We start from the raw sequence: 20,985 nt of genomic DNA on the forward strand, positions 1-20,985 counted from the left end.
GTCGAAAAGAAGGTGCGCCTTCAATAAGCTCTTTTGGTGGAGTTAATAAAGATTTGGGAAGACAAATACGGGTGAGAAACAGAGGAGATGTTTTAGGAAAGAATTATGCGTCTGATGAGCACCCAAGGTGCCCTGCTGCGCTAATACTTGGTAATTTATTGCATTTTGGGGGCGAAAGTGGAAAATCAGCGGCAGCATATATGATATTCATAGGTTGAGTTTTTAGGGCTTTGTGTTAATTTATGTGACTAAGTGAGATATTTTTTTATTATTGTCATTTTATTTTTTTATGCGCTGCACTAAATCTTGTATTCCACGAACTATTATTTTTTAGTGTTCAATTAAAATACCGACATAAAAGGAATTACACATGGATAGATCTTGACTCCTAAGACGAGAACTTGGGGGAAAAACCCTGTGGATCAGATGGGGAGGTTTTCAATCAAGAGATATGATGGCGTTAAACCTTAGAATTCTGTAAACACAGACTAGCGTGTTTGGAATTCCAAGTATTAGGCTATCTGTCACTGTATCAGGTTGGGCATGAGTTGATATCAGGCTTACAGACTTAATAAATCACACATTGAGAATGCAAAGTGTTATATTTGGTGATTAAGTGAATTATCAAATAAACAAGTCAGACTTTCTCTTCATCTCTAAGGCATGGTTTTCGAAGAAGTTTTAATACAGCTAGAAAGTCAGCCCTTTGCATACAGCGTTGAAAAGGCTGTTACATGTGTGGTGTTACCCGAGTTTGACTCTCACACACTGATTTTTCAGGAAATAAAAGAGTCAAACAAATAGCTAATTTTTCCTTCTTGGGGAGTTGTTTCATTCACTCCCACCCAATGCTACAGAGTTCTCTAGAGAGGATATAAATTCTTTATCTGCAGGAAATGCTGTGGCTTTTTTCCCCTTCAATTTTATTTTTTTAATAGCGTTATGGAGGTGTACTTGAGAAGTAGAATTCGTATATATTTAAGGTATGCAGTGTGATGGTTTGATAGCCATATGCATTGTGCAATGATTACCACAATCAAGCTGACTAACCCAACTTTCCCTTACCTAGTTACTGTTTTCATGTGTGTGGTGGTAACTGTTAAGATTTACTCTTTTAGGGGTGCCTGGGTGGCTCAGTGGGTTAAGCCTCTGCCTTCAGCTGGGGTCATGGTCTCAGGGTCCTGGGATCGAGCCCCACATCAGGCTCTCTGCTCAGTAGGGGAGCCTGCTTCCTCCTTTCTCTCTTTCTCTGCCTGCCTCTCTGCCTGCTTGTGATCTCTGTCTGTCGAATAAATAAAAATAAAATCTTAAAAAAAAAAAAAAAGATTTACTCTCTTAGCCAGTTTCAAGTGTGGAATGCAGTATTTAGTGACTGTGCTATACATTGGATTTCTGGAACCTAATCATCCCGAAAAACCAAACCTTTGTGCACTTTGATCCTCATTTGTCTGTCCACCCCCCGCCACGCTGCCTCCCGCCCACCCAGGTCTTGGTCCCCGGCAGGCACTGTTCTACAGTCTGCTTCTATGAGTCGGACTTTTCTCCTAGTCCACATATAAACAAGTTCATACCATATTTATCTTTCTGTGTCTGGCTTCTTTCCCTTAGCATCATGTCCTCAAGCTTCATCCTTGCCGTAAGTGGTCAAAACTCCTTTTTTTTTTTTTTTTTTTTTTCTAAAATCAAATACTATTCCATTGTATGTATATATCCCATTTTCTTTATCTCTTCAGCTGGAGACAAACGCTCAAGGCTGTTTTCCTCCCTCGTTCATTGCAGGTTATTCACAATAGCCAAGATAAGCACTTGAATATTTCTTGAATCATTGACTTTCAAACATGAGCGAGCTGGAGACACGCTGTTCTGTTCGAGCGGTGTATTCCCAGGCACCACCTGCAGATCCTCTGATGTGAGAGGGTGGCAGACTTTGGAAGTACGCATTTTAATTAATTAATTTGGAAATAGGCATTTTTAAAAAGTGTTCCTGGTGGGAGGCCTTAGGACTGCCCATTGAAATATAGACTGCAGAACAGTGATGCTTAAATTTTGGGCGGGGGGTCAGAAATGTCCTTTAGAATCTTCTCAGAACAACCACCATATATGTATATGTGTGTGTATATATATATATATGTATTTGGCTGAAGGTGTCTGGATTTTATGGTCTGATATTAAGAACTTCCACTACTATATATATATATATGTATATATATATAGTGTGTGTGTGTGTGTGTGTGTGTTTGTGTGGTGGTGGGTAAGCATTTTCACCCAGAAGAAGAATTAAGCAGGGAAATGCCTAAGTATCATGTGGTTTCTGTGCAAGACCTTTTTTTTTTTTTAAGATTTTATTTATTTATTTGACACAGAGAGAGAAAGAGAGAGGGACAGTGGGAGAGGGAGAAGCAGACGCCCTTCTGAACAAGGAGCTGGGTGTGGGACTTGATCCCAGGACCCTGAGATCATGACTTGAGCTGAAGGCAGACGCTTAACTGACTGAGCCACCCAGGCGATCCTGTGCAAGACTTTTTATGGTCCTCCAGGGTTCATGCAGCTTCTGAGCTGAGGGTTTTGTGATTATTTGGTGGCTTTGGCTGTTTTCTGGTTGTGAGAGATACCGGGTGAGTAGGACCAGATGTGCAGACTGTGGTGTTCTGATGAGCCCTTTTCCTTACTGCGCAGGTGTTTTTATATGGCTATAGTTCTGAAGGTATTTTATATGGCTATAGTGAGCGGTGAGTAGGGGCTGGCACATGCTTGGGATGAAGGGATTTCCGCCATGCCCAGTGGGGAGACTGGGTCACACGACCTGCCCCACCTCACTGGGGGACCCACAGGAGGGTTGCGCTGACCTTGCAGAGTCACAGGGTCCTGCTGGACTGAGACCAACTTTTGCTGCAGACTGCAGACTTCGCGACACTTCATGTAATCTTTTCTTAAAAACAAAACTAAAAGTGAATTGGGTATTTTAGGTGGGCAATATCATTGCAAGGCTTACAACAGGAAAAGCATAAGACTCCAGGAAAAGCCCTCTCCCATCAGGCCTCTAGTTACTTGACTAACTTGGGAGAAATTTTACATAAAGGAAAGCAGATACATTTGTACATGTCATTATCCTTTTAATTTTAACACAGTTGGTGGTGTATGAAACACATTGTTTTTTGTAAGTTTTAACATTTACATTTGTATTCTTCTCTGGAGAAGAATTTAGAAAGGGAATGTGATACCGTGTGTGTAAATTTTATCGCTCTTTCTCTTATACTGAACAATGTGTGTAATCCTAAACAGATGTTGTCAGGGGTGCCTGGGTGGCTCAGTCATTAAGCGTCTGCCTTTGGCTCAGGTCACGATCCCAGGATCCTGGGATCGAGTCCCATGTCTGGTTCCCTGCTCAGCGGGAAGCCTGCTTCTCCCTCTCCCACTCCCCCGCTTGTGTTCCCTTTCTGGCTGCCTCTCTCTCTGTCCAATAAATAAGTAAAATCTTAAAAAAAAGTCCTAAATGGATGTCGAATGGGTACAAACATTAGCGCATTTCCCGAGGGTTGAGTCTTAAGATTTGGAGCCAGGCTCTGGGGTGAGGCCAGAGGCATTGGTCGGCTAGCATAGGCACACCTCAGAGATGCTGTGGGTTCCGTTCCAGACCACCATAATGAAGTGAATATTGCCCTAAAGTGAGTCAAATGAATTTTTTGGTTTCCCAGTGCACATAAAAGCTAAATTTACACTAGAGATTAGTCTTATTAAATGTGCAATAGTATTATGTCCAAAAGGACAATGTACGTACCTTGATTAAAAAATACCTTATCACTAAAAAACGCGAACCATCTTCTGAGCTTTCAGGGAGTCCTAATTTTTTGCAGCTGGAGGGTCTTGCCTTGGTGGTGGTGGCCCTGAATGATCAGAGTGTTAAGGCAGGAAGTTAGGGCGGCTGTGGCAATTTCAAAAAATGGGACAACAATGAAGTTTGCCTTATTGATTGACTCTGCTTTTCACTTGAACACTTAGAGGGCATTGTAGGGTTAGTAACTGGCCTAATTCCAATTCTGTTGCATCTCGGGGAGTAGGGAGGCCTGAGGAGGAGGAGACAGAGATAGGAAAGCCTGACTGGTCGAGCAGTCAGAACACATGCTCACACTCAGCTTTTATTGATTAAATCACTGTCTTATAAGGGCATGGTTCTAAGTGCTGCAAACAATTATAATAGTAACATCAAAGATCACAGATCACCATCACAAATGTAATAATAACAAAAAAAGTTTAACATGAGGTGATAATGACCAAAATGTGACATAGAGACACCGTGTAGGCAAATGCTGTTGGGAAAATGGCTTCATGAAGTGTTGCTGCAAACCTCCAGTTGGTCAAAATGTAATATCTGTGAAGCTGCATTTTAAGTATCTAGAAACTCAGTGGGAAGTTTTGTTTTTTATTTTTTTTAAAGATTTTATTTATTTGACAGAAATCACAAATAGGCAGAGAGGCAGGCAGTGAGAGAGAGGGGAAGAGCAGGCTCCCCACCGAGCAGAGAGCTTGATGCGGGGCTCCATCCCAGGACCCTGGGATCATGACCTGAGCTGAACGCAGAGACCTAACCCACTGAGCCACCCAGGGGCCCCTCAGTAGGAAGTTTTAAAGAATAAAACAAAGGAGTGGGCTTTGATACATAATAGGCGCAAAGTCCCCTCAAGCTGGTGCTTCTGCTTTCCTGGTTCTCAGTAAGGTCCCGGGGCAAAGGGGCTTTCCTGGGTGGTTAGTGTACCTGCCAGTTGAGCTCTCGTCTGGGGATCCAGGCTGGGGACTGTGGGCATGCCACTTTTTCTCATCTAGAAGATGAAACTTTGTGGTTCTCAAGCCCGATGATCACCAGAACTACATGAGGCTTCTAGAGAAACATGCTTTCCAGTAATCCTGCTGTGGGGGGTGACTAGGAAAGGGAACGCTTAACAAGCCCTCAGGTGAGTCTGATGCTGGCAGTCCGTGCGTGGACCAGAGGCTTTCTAAAGTCTTGCCAACTGGAAATTGAAATTGTTTCATCAATGTCTCTAAGAGCTATCCTACGTTGACCACGAAGAGTTAACATAGATTAGACTACCCACCCTCAGGCTGAATCTACCACAGAGAAAATGTCATCTTAGACTACACAGAACTCCCTAAACCATAGACTACAGAGCCCTGAGCTTTCCCACAAATTAAATACACCAGCTGTGATTCAGACACCCTTCCTGTTCTCAGCACCTTATTAACCCCCTCCCCGACCTGGGAATCCCACATTGCTTGCAGCTTGCTGCATGACTTAACACATACCTGTGTGTGTGTGTGTGTGTGTGTGTGTGTGTGTGTGATATAAGTATAAGAAGCAGACAAGGTTTACTTCTTGTCCACTTTCATCTTGATAGTACCAACATTCCTTCTTCCAGCTGATATGGATAAGCATTTCTTTTTTTTTTTTTTTTAAGGATTTATTGATTTATTTGAGATAGAGATTGTGTGAGCAGGGGGAGGAGGAGAGAGAGGGAGGGGGAAAGAACCTCGAACAGGCTCTGCGTAGAGCCCGATACAAGGCAGTCTCATGATGCCGAGATCGAGACCTGAGCCGAAACCAAGAGCTGGTCGTCTAACTGACTGAGCCACCCACGCATCCTGGGACCAGAATTTCTAATGTCAGTATCATTTCCTTGATTTCACAGCATGATGGCCAAACCGTGCAGTGTGTATTACTATGTATTTTGGGACCAACCATCTGCGTCAGAAAGACCTGGTGAGCTTGTTAAAACATGCGGGTTTTCCAGGGTCTGGTCACAAGGCCGTGGAATCAGACTTGTAACACATTCCCCAAGGTGATAATCAGAATGCCAACACCACCATCGCATCGATGACTTACACACATTTGATCCTCTTTAACTGTGCTAAGCCAGTGAATGGTGGCAATTTCCTATTTTAATCAAGGGCTTCTTCCAAACCAGATCAATAGTCATTTCTAACTATGGAGCTTGTTGCTGCTGAAACTTTTTTTGTTTTGTTTGTTTGTTTTCATTTTTAATTAAACTCAGTTAAGTAACATACAATGTATTACTGGTTTCTGAGTGGTGGTCAGTGATTCATCAGTCTTATTTAATACCCAGTGTTCATTATATCACGTGCCCTCCTTAATGTCCAGTATCCAGGGACCCCATGCCCTGCCCCCCCACCTCCCCTCCAGCAGCCTTCAGTCTGTGAAACTTTCTCTTTGCGGCCCATCTTCTAGCACAATATTCCTCAAACTTCAGTGTGCTTGTGAATCCCTTGGGGATCTTGTTAAAATGCAGATTCTGATTCTATGGGTCTGGGATGGGGCCTGAGACTCTCCCCCTGCTGCCCGCCGAGGCTGAGCCTGCTGGTCCAGGGACCACACTGTGAGGAGCTCTGTTCAGCAGGTTGATCTCTGCTTCTGCATGTCAGTAGAGCTAAGGTCTGTCACATGGATTTGCCCGCCCAAGGCTGACTGTCATAATACCAATTCAGGATTCCTCTGATTTTATTTAATTTTTGTAGGTGAAGGAAGCCTGAGACCCCTGGGAGGGAGGCCCAGCTCCGTAGTGGAGGAAGGCAGCCAATTACATCACTAGCCAGAGGGCCTATCGATCTGGTGCAGCGGGGTTCGTATTGAGTGGGAAACAGCCAACTTCCCACAATTCAGGGGAGCCTCGGGAGAGCGGAGACCACCTCTGCTTTATTTTATAATGAAGGGGAAAAAAGTCCGCCCTAAAATGTTCCTTAAGGGTCTTGCCTTTTACATTTATGTCAATGAGTCGCTTATGAATCAAACCACCCACTTTGAAGATGTCAGTTCAGATATTGGTTTTCCTGCTCAGTGGCTTTATGCAAATGTTCTAGCTTCTCCCAGGATGAAGCTTAATGGGGACTCCAGATCTAGTTGGCCTAAAGTGGGAATGTGCCCCCTTGGCTGTGCACTCATGTCTGATTACCGAACCCTTGCTCCATCATTTCCTTATCCTGGGGGATAGAGTGACATTGGTTTTTTCAGAGACCTTTTGAGGGGAACGGACTTCAGAGTTCTTGGAAGTATGAAGACCATCAGTGGAGGGAGAAATGTTCATACATATGCACTTTGTTGCCCTGGAATCCAGTCTGAGGAGACTTTCCAGATGAATTTGCTTGGTGTTGCTGGACCTAGTGAAGCCTCCTCATTATCCAGAGCTTGACCTGATTCCTCGCCTCGGGGGTAATGGGCCAGTTGTCTCTGCGGTTAGGGCTCCCATGCTTGTCTCTGTTCTTAAGGCCCCCATGCTGACCTCTGTAGCATGTTCAACCGCTGCATCATGTTGATGTGGAAGCTTGGGGAGGGGCAGGCCTGGGTGTCTCGGGGTTCCTAGTAGTGTCCAGTGCCTGGCTTGTGCCTCATACTTTAGGAGCGCTCAAAACATATTCGGACAGATGTGCGTGCTCCTAGCAGACACATGCTTTTTATATAATTTTAATGGGCATTGCTCCAAAGTAAAAGAAGATGAAACTTCAAAAATACTATCCATTGTATTCACAAAGAATTTTCTACTTTTACTAGCAGAGTAAGCTATCAAGACCAAAATGACAATCATGCATATTTGTTTCAATTCAGTTGATACCAAGCTTTGTTAGCCCCGTTGTCCTCACATCCACTGAGTTAATCATATGCCCATGACCAAAAATGCTAGATACTTCTCTGAAGTGTTTCTTCCCTTATCACTTAGCAGTAGAGTCTCCAGTTTTTACATGGACACATGGTGACCTTAAATAAATACATTTCCCAGTTTCCCTTGCACCTAAGCATGGTCATATGATGGCGGCAGATGGAGGCACTTGTGATTTCTAGGAACTATCATATTACTGTCTTCCTGCTGTGGGACTATAGATGTGATGACTGGAGTTCAGCAGCCATCTTAGGCTGTGAAGATGGTACCACAGCAAGAAGAGGGACCCTGAGTACTTTTCTAAAACTGCCTTACCAGCCCTGCACTGCCCGCTTCCAGACTTCATTTATGTGAATTAGCTACTGTTACTTTGGATTTGCTCTCTAAGCTAAATGGAATCCCACCTAATACAAGAACAGAAGAATTACAAGTCTCAGAGAGAACCTTTTAAAGGCCAGTCTTGAAAAACATGCTGCAGGTCAAGTTACTGGTGAGGGTTTGCATGTGACAAGGTTTTGGGTAATGTAGTGTGAGTGTTAAAAGCATGGACTTGGAAGAGTGTTGGATTTGAGTTGCCATGAGTTCTTGGACAGTCTCCTTAAGCTTTTAAACTTTTGTCTCCCTGTCTGTAAACTGGGGATAATAATATAGTGTCTGATTCCCGCTGTTTCTCTTGTTACTTTGAGTTATGGAAACTCCATATAGCTAATTCTCTAAGGGCCAAAGCAATTTCAGTTCAGTAAAATATCTTTCGTACAGTTTTTGTTTTTTTCTTTTCTTTTTAAATCAACAAAATGAAATAACAATAGAAATATAACTAGTTAAAGCACAAAAAATTGTTGGTTCCTTTCTGTGATAGTATGTCAATTGTAGACAGTTTTTACCATCTCAATGGCAGTTCATTTAGGTCTTCTTAATTTGATACTTAACCAAGTACCAGGCATTCTCTTAAGACCTGGGTACAAAAACCAAAATAACAACAACAAATGGTTAAGACATAATTGCACTATTACAGAATGTAAAGCAACAGGATGCATGTCCTTCTCTTTATGAAACAGTTGTAGTATATGCAAATAACGTGGTCTTTGGGGATAGAAATGTGGATGTTCTGACCATGAGTCTTTTGTTTGGTCTCATTGATGCAAGGATAGGTAAACTGATTCCAAGTTAGTGGGGCCATTGTATGTGTGTGATACATTGTATGTGCAATCCAGATGTTGGCTGCATGATCCTTGGCCCTCTGGGTTTGACCTGGACTCTGATTTTCTCAGTCTTCTGAGAGTCCAGAAACAAAGATTCCCTCTTCCCTAGAGTTCTACAACGTCCTGGCTTTTTCACCACTTCCTCTGTCTTGCACTCCTGTTTTCAAAGAGGGCCTCTTTGATTTATATGTGAGTGTATTTCGTCTTTCCACTGATTGTAAGGATTTTGAGATCAAGGACTATGGCTTCTTGTAGGATCTGCACATGGGTCTTCAGCCAGTGTTTTATGTGCATCCCTTCACAGATGGACCAATTCCTGGGGCCAGCTAGCATTCTCAGAGCACACAACGTCCATCCCTCATTATTGAGCGAGAGACCTGGAAATGGGCTGCCCCAAAGACGTTCATCTGCACCAAGGGCCCTGAGTTCTACTTGGAAACCCCAGTGGGGTGGATTTCCTATGGCAGAGAGCTTGCCCCTGTGTTTAAAGGTCAGTACCTTTATTTGCCTCCTCTCCTTTGCCTTCTCCGTTTTATTGTGCCTAATAAAACGCAGTGCTTATTTTATTATTTAATAATTTCTAAGATCAAAGGAAGTGAAGTAGTCATTTCTGCTTTTATTAATTAGTCTTTTCTTTTTCAAATTAGTTTTCCATTGATGTTCTCAACAGATAAATGTAATATCATTTATTCCTCTCCGTGAAGGCCATTGAAAGTCTTAGTGGATTTAGCTTTTTAATTTATTCTTGAATTCTTAAGCAGGGAAAAAAAAATGAGAGTGTAAGTTAGAACGGATATGTTGAACAAGACATATAAGCTGCTTTTTGCCCGTTGGTTCTCATCTCTGTTGCCCATGAGTGCCATACGGGCCCCCAAGAATCCTACAAGACTGTATTTCTATGTACCATCCATAGTAGGGGAATAATTAAATCTAATGATTTTCTAATCTCCATGGCAAATGTTCCAGCGGTGGTTTTATTCTACTAAATAGTACTGTCTCCCAGAATTTTTTTTTTTTTTCACTCTTAAACTTTGGGATTTTAGGTGTTTTCATTATGCCAGGAGGCATTTCCTGATGTTCAAAAAGATCTGTGTAGTTTCATGTAAGTTTCACGTCATGCTTCCAAGTGGAGACGGGGGCATTCCGCAATTCCAGTTCTGGGGGGAATCGCGGCATGGATACCACTCTAGCAAAGAATCTGAATTGTGTTATGTATGAGCACAGTGACCTTCCTAAGTATGTTTACGGGCAATGCCAGAAATGTTATCTCTGGTTTAGGAAAACAATGGCTTGGCTTTGCTTTCCTCTGATCGAGGCTTGTGGGGAAGACTCAGTTCTCAAAGGGAAGGTGATTCACATGGCTTTTTAATCTTACCGGATTGCTTGCTAATTAGAAAGAAGAGACCTGGAACTCCCTTGAAAATGAATAAATAAACTTCTTAGGTCAGGAACTTAGGAAAAGCTGATACTCTGTATGTTACATGAAAGTCGTCTTGGGCTGATCGGAGTTTGATGTTTCTATAGTGAAAACAACCCTTGAAAAAATGGAGAACATTCAGTGATAGCAACATGCAAATATTTGTAGGAAAACAGCAACAGACCATATTTCAAGGACTTGAAAGGATGCTTGGCTGGTGGTGTCTTCCCAGAAGCTAAAGGCGTAGAGCCAGCCGAGGCAGAGGCTCCTAGTTTGAGACAGCAGCTCCTCTTGGAAAATGCTCACAGCAACAAATATATCCAGACCCTTATTTTCCCTTTGATTTTTTTTTTTTAACTGCAGTTTTGATTAATGACAAACATATTGATGTTTGGCTTGTGGGGTGTGGGTGCTTCTCTGCTCTTTCTCAGTAAAGCCTAGACCAGGGTAGCAAACAAAATCTAATTAGTTCTTTTGAAGTAGCCCCCTCACCCCCCACTGCGCTATTTGTTTCCAAGCTCCTCCCTTTGATGGTCTAACATTGTGTGGTCTGTGGACTCTTCTGGCATGTAAAATTTTTAATATATTTGTGTATTTATTTATGTATCCAAAAGCAGTCTACACGCTATGCATATGGAAATACTTAGGGAAGAGTGTATTCGTATCTGCAACTTACTTTGAAATACATAAGATGGGTTGATGGATGGGCAGAACAGTGGTTGGGTATCTGATAAAGCAAGGTAGTACAATAGTAATTGCAGAATCTTCACGGTGGGCATAAAGTTGAAGTAAAATTCAACTTTATGCATGTATGGAAATTTAAAAAAATATTTATTTATTTATTTATTTGACAGAGAGAAAAAGAGAGAGAGAGAGAGCAATCACAAGTAGGCAGAGAGGCAGGCAGAGAGAGAGTGGGAAGCAGGCTCCCCACTGAGCAGAGAGCCTGATGTGGGGCTCGATCCCAGGACCCTGGGATCATATTACCTGAGTTCAAGGCAGAGGCTAGACCTACTGAGCCATCCAGGTGCCCCTGTATGAAAATTTTTATAATAAAATATTATTATATTATAGGAGGGGAAATAAATACACAGGAGGAGCAAAGGAGAGGATACTGTCTGTCATTTAGGATTCTCAGATGAAGCCAAGCTTCTAGGAATAAAATAATTTTTTGCACAAAAGTCTTGATTTACAGGCAAACTCGGGTATTTATTGCCTCGACGTAGTAAAGGTGAAGTGGGGCATCTTTCCATGGTGTTACTTGTGAATCTGCTCCTGTATCTTCTTCAAGGCTGTATAGTACTCCATTGGGTGAATATGCTGTTAAGTTATGAAACCAACTTTTGCTTGGTGTTTTAGCTGGCCAGGCATTACCTGCTGGGGCTGTCACAATAAAATACCATGGATTGGGTAGTTAAACAACAGACATTTATTTTCTCAGAGCTCTGACATCCCAAGATCAAGGGGCCAGCAGATTGAGTTTCTGGTGAGGATTCTCCTCCTGGCTTGTGAACGCAAGGCCTTCTTGGGGTTGTCTCGTGGCCTTCCCGTGGTGCTTCTGTGGAGAGAAAGATCTCTGGTGTCAATCATTGTCTCCCTCTAAGGACCCCCAGTCTATAGGACTGATGTCCTCTGATCACTCTTGTGTATAAATTTTACCCTTTTCTGTATAAATGGGACAATTCCTTGGCCTCCAACTTATCCCTTCCCCTTTGGTTGTATGGTGCTTTCCTTTTTTTTTTTTTTTTTTTTTTAAGAGTTTTATTTATTTGACAGAGAGAGATCACAAGTAGGCAGAGAGAGGGGAAGCAGGCTCCCCGCGGAGCAGAGAGGCCCCACTCGGGACTCTATCCCAGGACCCCGAGACCGTGACTTGAGCCGAAGGCGGAGGCTTTAACCCACTGAGCCAAGCAGGTGCCCGGACGCTTTCCTTTTTAAGAGAACACCTGGAAGCAGTGCCTCCTCAGGGCTGGCTGGGGGCTCGGCTTATCCACCTCTTGGGGTGCCTGTCTTGCCTTCTCTCATGGGCTCCGTGTTTAATGGTGTATATTTGTTTTCCCAGATAGGGGGCACATGCCCCAGCGACATGGTCCTCAACACAGTCCCAACTTCTGGGGCTCCGTGTAAGGAGCTGGGAGGAGGAGGAGGCACAGGAAATGGGAACCTAGCTCAAACAGGGGTTGAGGCTGGCACTGGATGAGGTGCTTCTGGCTGCCCAGCCTTCTGCCACCATTCCGGAGACTGGAGCAGCTGTTCCCATGGCAACACGTCCCCTCCTCCACCCCTCCCTGGGCCCCCTGGTGTGATGTCTATACAAAGGTACTTGTACTTTCCCCTTGTAAACTACATTTGACAGGAACTAAGTCAATATCCACAAATAAACAAAAACAAAAACCCCTGAGAAAGGGGAAGAGAGGCTCGCTCTCTCTCTGAGGGGTTGGCCTCCAGCACTCCAGCATGTTAACTTATGGGGGAAGGACACCATTTAGTCCATAACCATAAATATTTAAGTTGTTTCAAATTTGGCGTGACTATAAGCAATTCTGCAATGAATTTATATGTACACTGGGTGTGGAATTGTTGGCTGATAGATTAAACACATTTAACAATGGGTAATGCTGATTTATCTGTTTGAACCAAGTTGCGTGATCATCTCTGTGTTTTCTGCATGTCGTTCATAATCCCGCCACACAGACCAGTCTTTTTAATACATGTCAGTCTGATGAGTAAAATACTTTGTATGAATTTGTTTATCTTTAATAATCAGTGGTTATGCACTATTCTATTCATCTTTCATATTCTTCTGAATTTGCCTTATGCATATGTTCTAGCATTTTCTTGCAAAGTCATTTGGCCTTTTAATTAGTTTCAAAGGCTCTCACCACATGAAACAGAGCAGACTTTGTTGGTAACAGAGTGCTGCTTTGTGTTGCTTTCCAAGTTCGTTTTTGCCTTTTAATCCTGGTTTTTGTATTGATAGTGTCTTACCATGCTGAGGCTTACTGGTTTTCTACGGGCCACTTTAGTATATTTATCAGAGTACGACTTTTCACTATTTTAAATCTGCACTGTCCATTTGCCTATCTGCCCCTCCCCCTTGTCCTGTTATGGGCTGAATTGTGCGCACCCCCAATTCCTGTGTGGAGGCCCTAACCCCCAGTACCTCAGAATGTGGTTGTATTTGGAGAGAGAGCTTTTGAAGAAACAACTGAAGTAAAATGAGGATCTTCATCCCTAATGAGTGGGACCCTTAAAAGAAGATGAGATTAGATGGCAGCACAGACCCAGCCGTGGGGGTAGGAGGGCCCAGGGAGAAGGTGTCTATCTGGAAGCCAATGAGAGAGGCTTCCAGAGAAATCAATGCAGCTGACACTTTGAGTTTGAATTCCAGCCTTTGGAACTATGGGGGAGATTTTCTGTTGTTTAAGCCTCCCAGTCTGTGGGGTTTATTATGGTGGCCCTGACCGACTTCAGCCCACCCCACCCAGCAAACTGTCTCCTACCCTCGGCCCAGGATTCCTATACTCTCCTTCTCCTCACCACCTGCTGCCTGTTTTCTATTTCTCTCTCATCCAAACTACCTAGAACAAGATTTGACACAAAGTAGACACCCAGATACCTGCTAAATGAATGAAGAGGATCTGAGCGCTTTTATTTTGGTTTTAATTTGAGAAGGTCCGCTGGGCTGCACTTAAGTTACTGCATCAAAGAGGCCCAAACAGGATAAAGTTTGTCTTTCAAGGGGCAGTCTCTGCGTGTCTCAGGGCAAGTAGGGAGGCTCCACCACAGTTAGTATACTCTTCCTTCTTGTTTCAGAATGGCTGCTCTTGCTCCTGCCATCTCATCAGCATTCTAGCCAACGGGAAGAAGGAAATGACTATAACAGCATCATTCATATATTTAAAAAATCTGATTTGCATTGGCATGCATAATTTCCCTACACATTTGACAAGAAGTCACATGAGTACATAAAACTGCAGGAGATGCTGGGAAATAAGTCTTGGGGCAGGTGGCCATATTGTGAGCTAAAACAATTGAAGAAAGGAGGGGAGAATGGATATTGGACAGGTAGCTACTCTGCCACAGGGGACATAGGAAAATAAATTTTGATTGCCTAAGTGCTGCCTTGTAAATATTTTACTTTAAAAATCAAAAGAAAGGATAAGCAAAGTTACTTTCTTATGTGCTTTAAATTGCCGGTGGTGAGAGAACTTTACTCAATATTCAAGAAATCCTATTCTTTAAAAAATTTAAGGCCACCTTCTATTTGAATGTGTGGATTTCTTTTTATGTCTCAAGATGGGAAAAAATGGCTATATAAAAGGAATGAAGAAAAATTAGCAAATTGTGTGGTAGTAATCACTAGAAGAACTAGAAATAAAATGGTTTCAAGTGGTTGCCTTTGGGAGTAAAGGAGATGTGACATAAAAATATTCCTTTTATTAGATGCTCTTCTGTACTATGACTTTTTTTTAAAAATCATGAGCCTGAACTGTTTTAATGCAAATTAGAGTGTTTAAAGAATAGGATTTTATAAAAATAAAGATCGAATGTATAAATTAAAATAAAGCAATGAGAAGAATACTTAAAATCAATGATGGCAAATTCAGAAGGTACATTTTTCACTTTTTTTATCTTTGCCTTGATGATAAGAACCAAGAACATACAGGCAGTTCTCTGATCCAGAGGTTTTTTATAAAAGATGTGCTATAGGGACTAAGAATAAAATGTCAACTGCTTCCTCCCTATGGTGGTTAAGCAAAGATGGACTTGTCCGGGAGCGAGGATCTACTTCTGTTCATACCAGCTTTCAAGATACTTCTGTCCACACCATTCCTCCGTTTTAAGGAAATCATCGTGTGACATTCTCCTTTTGGACAAGGCGGTGAGATTTAAGAGAGGGACTCCAAATGGAAGCACTGGGTCTTGGTCATATGTGAACATTAAGTTACAAGTACTGGAAGTAGGAAGACTAAAGTTTACACAGTTCTTTCATTTCTGAGCTGCTGTCTGGTGCAGAGTGGCAGAGAAGCTGGTGGGAGGCATTCCCATAGACATGTTCCCCTGTAGATGTGTTCCCCCACTGACCCAAGTGAGTTCCTTCCACCTCTAAAGTCATGGCTCTTGGTTAGTAGTGGGCCCTCCCCAAGATGGCTATCAGTGTGCTATTGAGTGTGATGGTGGCAGCCTGGGGTCAGCTAGCTGTCCTCAGAACCACGGGAGGCTTTTTTTTTTTTTTTTTTTTCAGGGCAGTCACACCAGGGGAGAAAACCTGGGTGCTCACCCCATATTTACATTTTCCTTGCTAACCCAGCTGGGGTGACTTGTAACTCCTCTGGGTCTGGGTTTGTACCTGTACTACAAGGACCATCCTAGGGTGGCTGGAGGCCCCGCTGAGAAATTGCCCGGTCTGGCTCGGTGCCTGGCGGGCGGCAGGTGGCCAGTGAGTGGTTGTGTTAAATGCAATGATTTCATCCCAGCTGCCTGTGACCTGGGGATCTTTGAAGAACGCCACCTGCCCAACTTCAGACTCACCAAACAGAAAACTCTGGAGGTAGGGGAAGTTGAGGAACAGCAGCATTAAAAACAAACAAGAAGGAAACATGCATATGCAGCTCTTCCCAGGCGATTCCCAGGAGCTGGGTTGAAGAAATACTGCCATAAAAGATAAAATGTAACTGTGTCTATGGGACCTTGCTGTAAGGTGTGTGTGTGTGGCGGGGGGTGGGGGGGGTGGGGTGGGGTGGGTGGGGTTTTGCAGGAGGGTGTGTGGATCAGGAGACACAAATGAAAACCAGAATTCCAAAGTAGTCAACCATTCACCAGTGCTTCAAACTGAAGGGGTCTCGGCAGGCTTCTGCTCTTTTCACATGATTGACAGTCCGCGACTGAGCTCCACCGAGAAAACCACTCTTAGGTTCTACCTTGTTTCCTGAAGGCCTCAGTAAAAAGATTCCAGGGCCTTCACAGCTGTTGCATGAACGTACCAGTCCTGTTGTTTTCGGGGGTCTCTTAGTTTCTGGGAAGAAAAGCCCAGATTTGTGACCTGACCTAACTCAGCCTGACGATGGCTCTGCTGACAAACATTGGAGGCCCCAGGGATCACAGGTAGATGGGTGTTACCTGTCTCTTCCTGCAAACCTCACCCAAGATGGTATGTTACCGGGAAATCAAACACATGAGCGTAAAAAGCCACCAGAGTGGGGTCCCAAACCCACACCTATACACTGGGTAAAGTGTGTCACCTACACTCAGACACTTTCATGAACCCTCAACTTTACTGCTCACTCTGAGGTCCATGTAGTACAAATCCAAGGGCAAGGCCAGCCACGCTTATAGTTTGGTCAGACAACAGAGCACCCATTAAGCGTGTATGGGGGGAGGCACAGGAAACTGTGGTTTTAGACCTCAAGAGTGACTCCAAGCTGTTAGGCTGCTGTACCTACATTCTTCTCATTCCCATCAAGGTTGAGACCCCATAAAAATATAATCTAGCCAGTCACCGAATTGACCTCTAACTCATTTCTCCATTGGTAAATTAATTCCTATTAGGTCCTATTTTTCATTGGTGAAATGAGTGATGTTTGAGAAATACAGACAGGAATATTATGTAGGCACTCCTGCCTTACATGAGAGGGGTTATCACAGGGGTAGCCACCTTTTCATGCCAAGGGTCAGATGAAAAATGTTTTAGACTTTTAGGGCCCTACAGTTGATATTCCAACTCTTTAGCCAAGCTATGGTGGCGGAAGTCACCACAGGCCACATGGAAATGGCTTTGTTGTAAGAAAATTTTTGTTACATTAGGTGGCCCACCTAGGGTGTATGAGAATCTAGCAAGTTCAGGATCTTGTTTCTTCTGGAACAGTGGAGGCCCCTGATTCGTCTATCCCTGTGCATTGCCTTAAGCAGGGGATTCTGTTCTGTGATCTCAGAGACCTGGAAGGAAAGGGGCTGGAACACGGTTGCATTTTCCTTGAGGGTGACTTCTGTGTGAGGACAGAAAGCTGGGACCTCACTGAGCAAAGAAGAGCTCGTTGTAGGATGGGGGTGGCAGCCGTTGGTCCTTGGAACACACCATGTAACAGCAGGGAAACGGGAAGGACCCCTATAGCCTTCCCCTCTTTTTTTTTTTTTTTTAAGATTTTATTTATTTGACAGAGATCGCAAGTAGGCAGAGAGGCAGGCAGAGAGAGAGGAAGGGAAGCCGGCTCCCTGTTTCACAGAAAGCCCGATGCGGGGCTTGATCCCAAGACCCTGGGATCACGACCTGAGCAGAAAGCAGAGGCCTTAACCCATTGAGCCACCCAGGCGCCCCATCCTTCCCCTCCTTTTAATCGGAGGCTGCCACCATGTGCTGAAAAGAAGGCGGTGATTGTCAGTGACCCAGTGGGCGTAAGTCGGTTTGTAGCTGTCACTGAGATGAACTTTCCAAAGCGAGCTGATCTGGCTTATTACGTGACTTTCAGTCCATCTTGATCCTGGAGGCTGGCCTCTCTGCATTCATCCTACGTGGATTGTAACAATGAAAATTCTTTTTTCTCTCTTGCTATACAAAGTAGATTGTGTGTGTATATGTCCGTAGCATAAAAGTAACCATTTTTAACCAGTTTGTTTTAAATTGTGGTAAAATAGACACAACGCAGAATTTAAGTGTACAATGTGGTTGTTTTAAGGATATTCACGTTGTCAAGCAGTCAGTCTTCAGAACGGTCTTGCAGAACTGAAATTCTATGCCCATGAATATTAACTCCCATCTCTCCCTCACCCCCAAATCCTGGAAGCCACCATTTCACTTATTGCCTCTGTGAATTTTATTATTCTAGCTACCTCATTTAAGTGGAATTATACAGGATTTGTCTTTCTGTTACTGGCTTATTTCACTTGGTGGAATGTCTTTAGATTTATCCATATCATGACCTGTTTCAGTATTTCCTTTTTATGACTGAGTAATATTCCATTGTATGTATAGATTGCATTTTGTTTATGCATTCATGTGTCAGTGGTCATTTCTCTTTTTGTTTCTTAAATTCCACATAAAGTGAAATTGCGTGGTATTTTTCTTTAACTTATTTCACTTAACATTTTACCTTCTAGATCCATCTATGTTATTGGAAATGGCAAGATTTCATTCTTTTAGTGGCTGAGTAATATTCTGCTCTCTATATACACCGTTTCTTCTTTATTCATCTATCTATGGGTGGATACTTGGGTTGCTTCCATAATTTGGCTATTGTAAATAATGCTGTTATAAACATAGGGGTATAGGGTGCCTGGGTGGCTTAGTTGGTTAAAGCCTCTGCCTTCGGTTCAGGTCATGATCCCAGAGTCCTGGGATCGAGCATCGCATTGGGCTCTCTGCTCAGTGAGAAGACTGTTATCTGCCTCTCTCTGCCTGCCTTTCTCCTACTTGTGATCTCTGTCAAATAAATAAATAAAATAATAAATAAACAAAATCTTTAAAAAATATATATTTAAAAAATAAACATAGAACCATATATATATATACATATATATATATATATATATATCCTTCCAAATTAGTGCTTTTGGTTTGTCTGTTTGTTTTTTTGGATAAATACCCAGTAGTAGAATTACTGGATCATATGGTAATTCGTTTTTTTGAATTTTCAATTTTTTATTTCGTGAGGAACATCCATACTCTTTTCCATAGCGCTACACCAGCTTGCACCCCCACCAGCAGTGTGTAAGGGTTCCACATCCCTGGCAATACTTGTTGTTGCTTATGTTTTTGATGTTAGCCATCCTGGCAGGTGTGAGGTGGTATCTCACTGTGGTTTTGATCTGCATTTCCCTGATGGTGAGTGATGTTGAGCATCTTTTCATGTGTCTGTTGGCCATCTGTATTTCTTCTTCGGAAAAATGTCTGTTCATGTCCCCTTCTCATTTTTTAATTGGATTATTTGTTAGTGATGTCTCCTTTAAAAAACAAATGGGAGCAGATTCAAAGTTATCTCTGATCCTTTACTGCATTCTTCTTGAAAGGAGAGAAAACAGTACTTTCCTGAGGGGTGGTTAGAGGAGTATGACAGTAATTCCATGTAATCCACAGTCTAATGTCTCTCTACTGTAGGAGCCAGCTGCTACTGTTGGACAGTTTAAGTTTTGTGGCAATTGCTGTTTATTGCAGTGATTTATTTATTCTTGATTTCTCTTGAATTCTGTCAAAATCTGATTAAACTTTCAGTGTTTTCGAAGAAAAACAGACGATCCGATTTACCAGTGGTTCTCAACAGGGGGCAGTGTTCCTTCCAGCCCCAAGGGCGTTTCGAATGGGAAGGAGAGTTGGGAACATCCTAACTCCTCTGTGTGCTACAGGCCTTGTGTGGTCTGCTGCTCAGCATGCTAACTGCCCTCATGGCAACTAGCCCGACTTACGTTCTCAGTGTGACATCCCCCGCTTCCGCTCCTGTTACCTGCTCCTCTCCAATATGTGATAACTTCTTGTGCAAACAAACCTTCATCTCTTGTTTCCTCCATCTGGAATGCCGTTCTAGCTTTGAGTAGTTAAAATTTTCCTTCGGAGCATTCATTCCTCTGCAGAGCCATCTCCGATCCTTTCTCCTCGGGGGTGTGTTCTGTCCTGTGTCCCACAGCACCCAGCAGAGCTCTGCTAATCACCAGGGATGTTATAAATACACGATTTCTTCTCTGGGAGGATGGTAGGATTCTAGTTCTCTGGCCTTCCTTCCTTAAAGCACAGTCAAATGACTTGCTTTGGCCAAACGATATATGAGCAGAATTGATTTGGGTAACGTCCAGGTGGGAGCTTTAAAGGTAGTCCCGTTCTGCCAATTTCTCTTTCTGCTGTGGCAGCCAGGAGCAAGACGGACAGCAGCTGCTCTGTCCCTAGGTCCTGGAAGAAGGAGGACAAGAAGCAGAGCTCCGTACCAGTCACAGTTGATATGTAACGTGAACAAAACATAAGCTGTGGGGTTCTAAGTGTCTGAAAGGTGTAGGTTGTTGGTTACTACACCATGACCATGAGACTAAGCTCCACCAAGCTTGGTCTCCACCAAGCTCTAAGTCCACCAAGAGACTAAGCTCCATTTCTCAGTTTAGGCTGACTGAGTGACCCCTCAATTCTAACATGTATCCTATGGTATTGTTATTGTTGGTTTTACCCAAATGAATCTCCTCAGTAGGCTGTGGGCTTCTTCCTGGTAGACTGTGTTGTTTTTATTCCTTGTTGCCACAACTTTGCAAAGAAGCAAGTTATAGTACTTACCTATTGCTGCATAACAAACTACCTCAGAAGGTAGTGGCTTAGAACAACAATAAGCAATTTAATCCTCATGGTTCTGCGGATCAAGAGTTTAGGAGCCATCTGGCTGGGGAGTTCTGGCTCAGAGTCATTTATGAGGTCACAGTCAAGAAGTCAGTTGGAGCCCCAGTCATCTGAAGGCTTGCCTGAGCCTGAAGGATCCACATCCAAGGTTGCTTACAGCTGGCAAGTTGGTAGGAGGCCTTTGTGAGAGGCATCAGCTCTTCCCCATGTAGCTTCACAACATGGCAGTGACGCCAGTGATCCAAGAGCGAGTAAGATGAAAGTGACAATGTCTTTCATGACCTAGTCTCAAAAGTCACTTCTGCAGAATTCTTTGTGTTCCAAGTTCCTAACCGAGGTGGTTCACATTCACAAGAATTAGATTTTACCTCCTTTTGAAGAAAGGGGTGTTGTTAT

At 43.2% G+C, this 20,985-nt stretch overlaps 1 long non-coding RNA gene across 1 annotated transcript in view; it reads left to right on the forward strand.

The window, feature by feature from the left end:
• Nucleotides 1-5,681: 5,681 nt before the first annotated feature.
• Nucleotides 5,682-20,985, forward strand: part of LOC131824137 (uncharacterized) — a 67,754-nt gene continuing 52,450 nt past the window's right edge. Inside the window, exons 1-2 of the long non-coding RNA XR_009350761.1 lie at nucleotides 5,682-5,752; nucleotides 9,168-9,353. This is a non-coding gene — a long non-coding RNA (uncharacterized LOC131824137). The remainder of the gene's footprint in view (nucleotides 5,753-9,167; nucleotides 9,354-20,985) is intronic.

The sequence above is a fragment of the Mustela lutreola genome, chromosome 2, assembly GCF_030435805.1.
Source record: "Mustela lutreola isolate mMusLut2 chromosome 2, mMusLut2.pri, whole genome shotgun sequence".
In the NCBI taxonomy this organism is placed as follows: Eukaryota; Metazoa; Chordata; class Mammalia; order Carnivora; family Mustelidae; genus Mustela; species Mustela lutreola.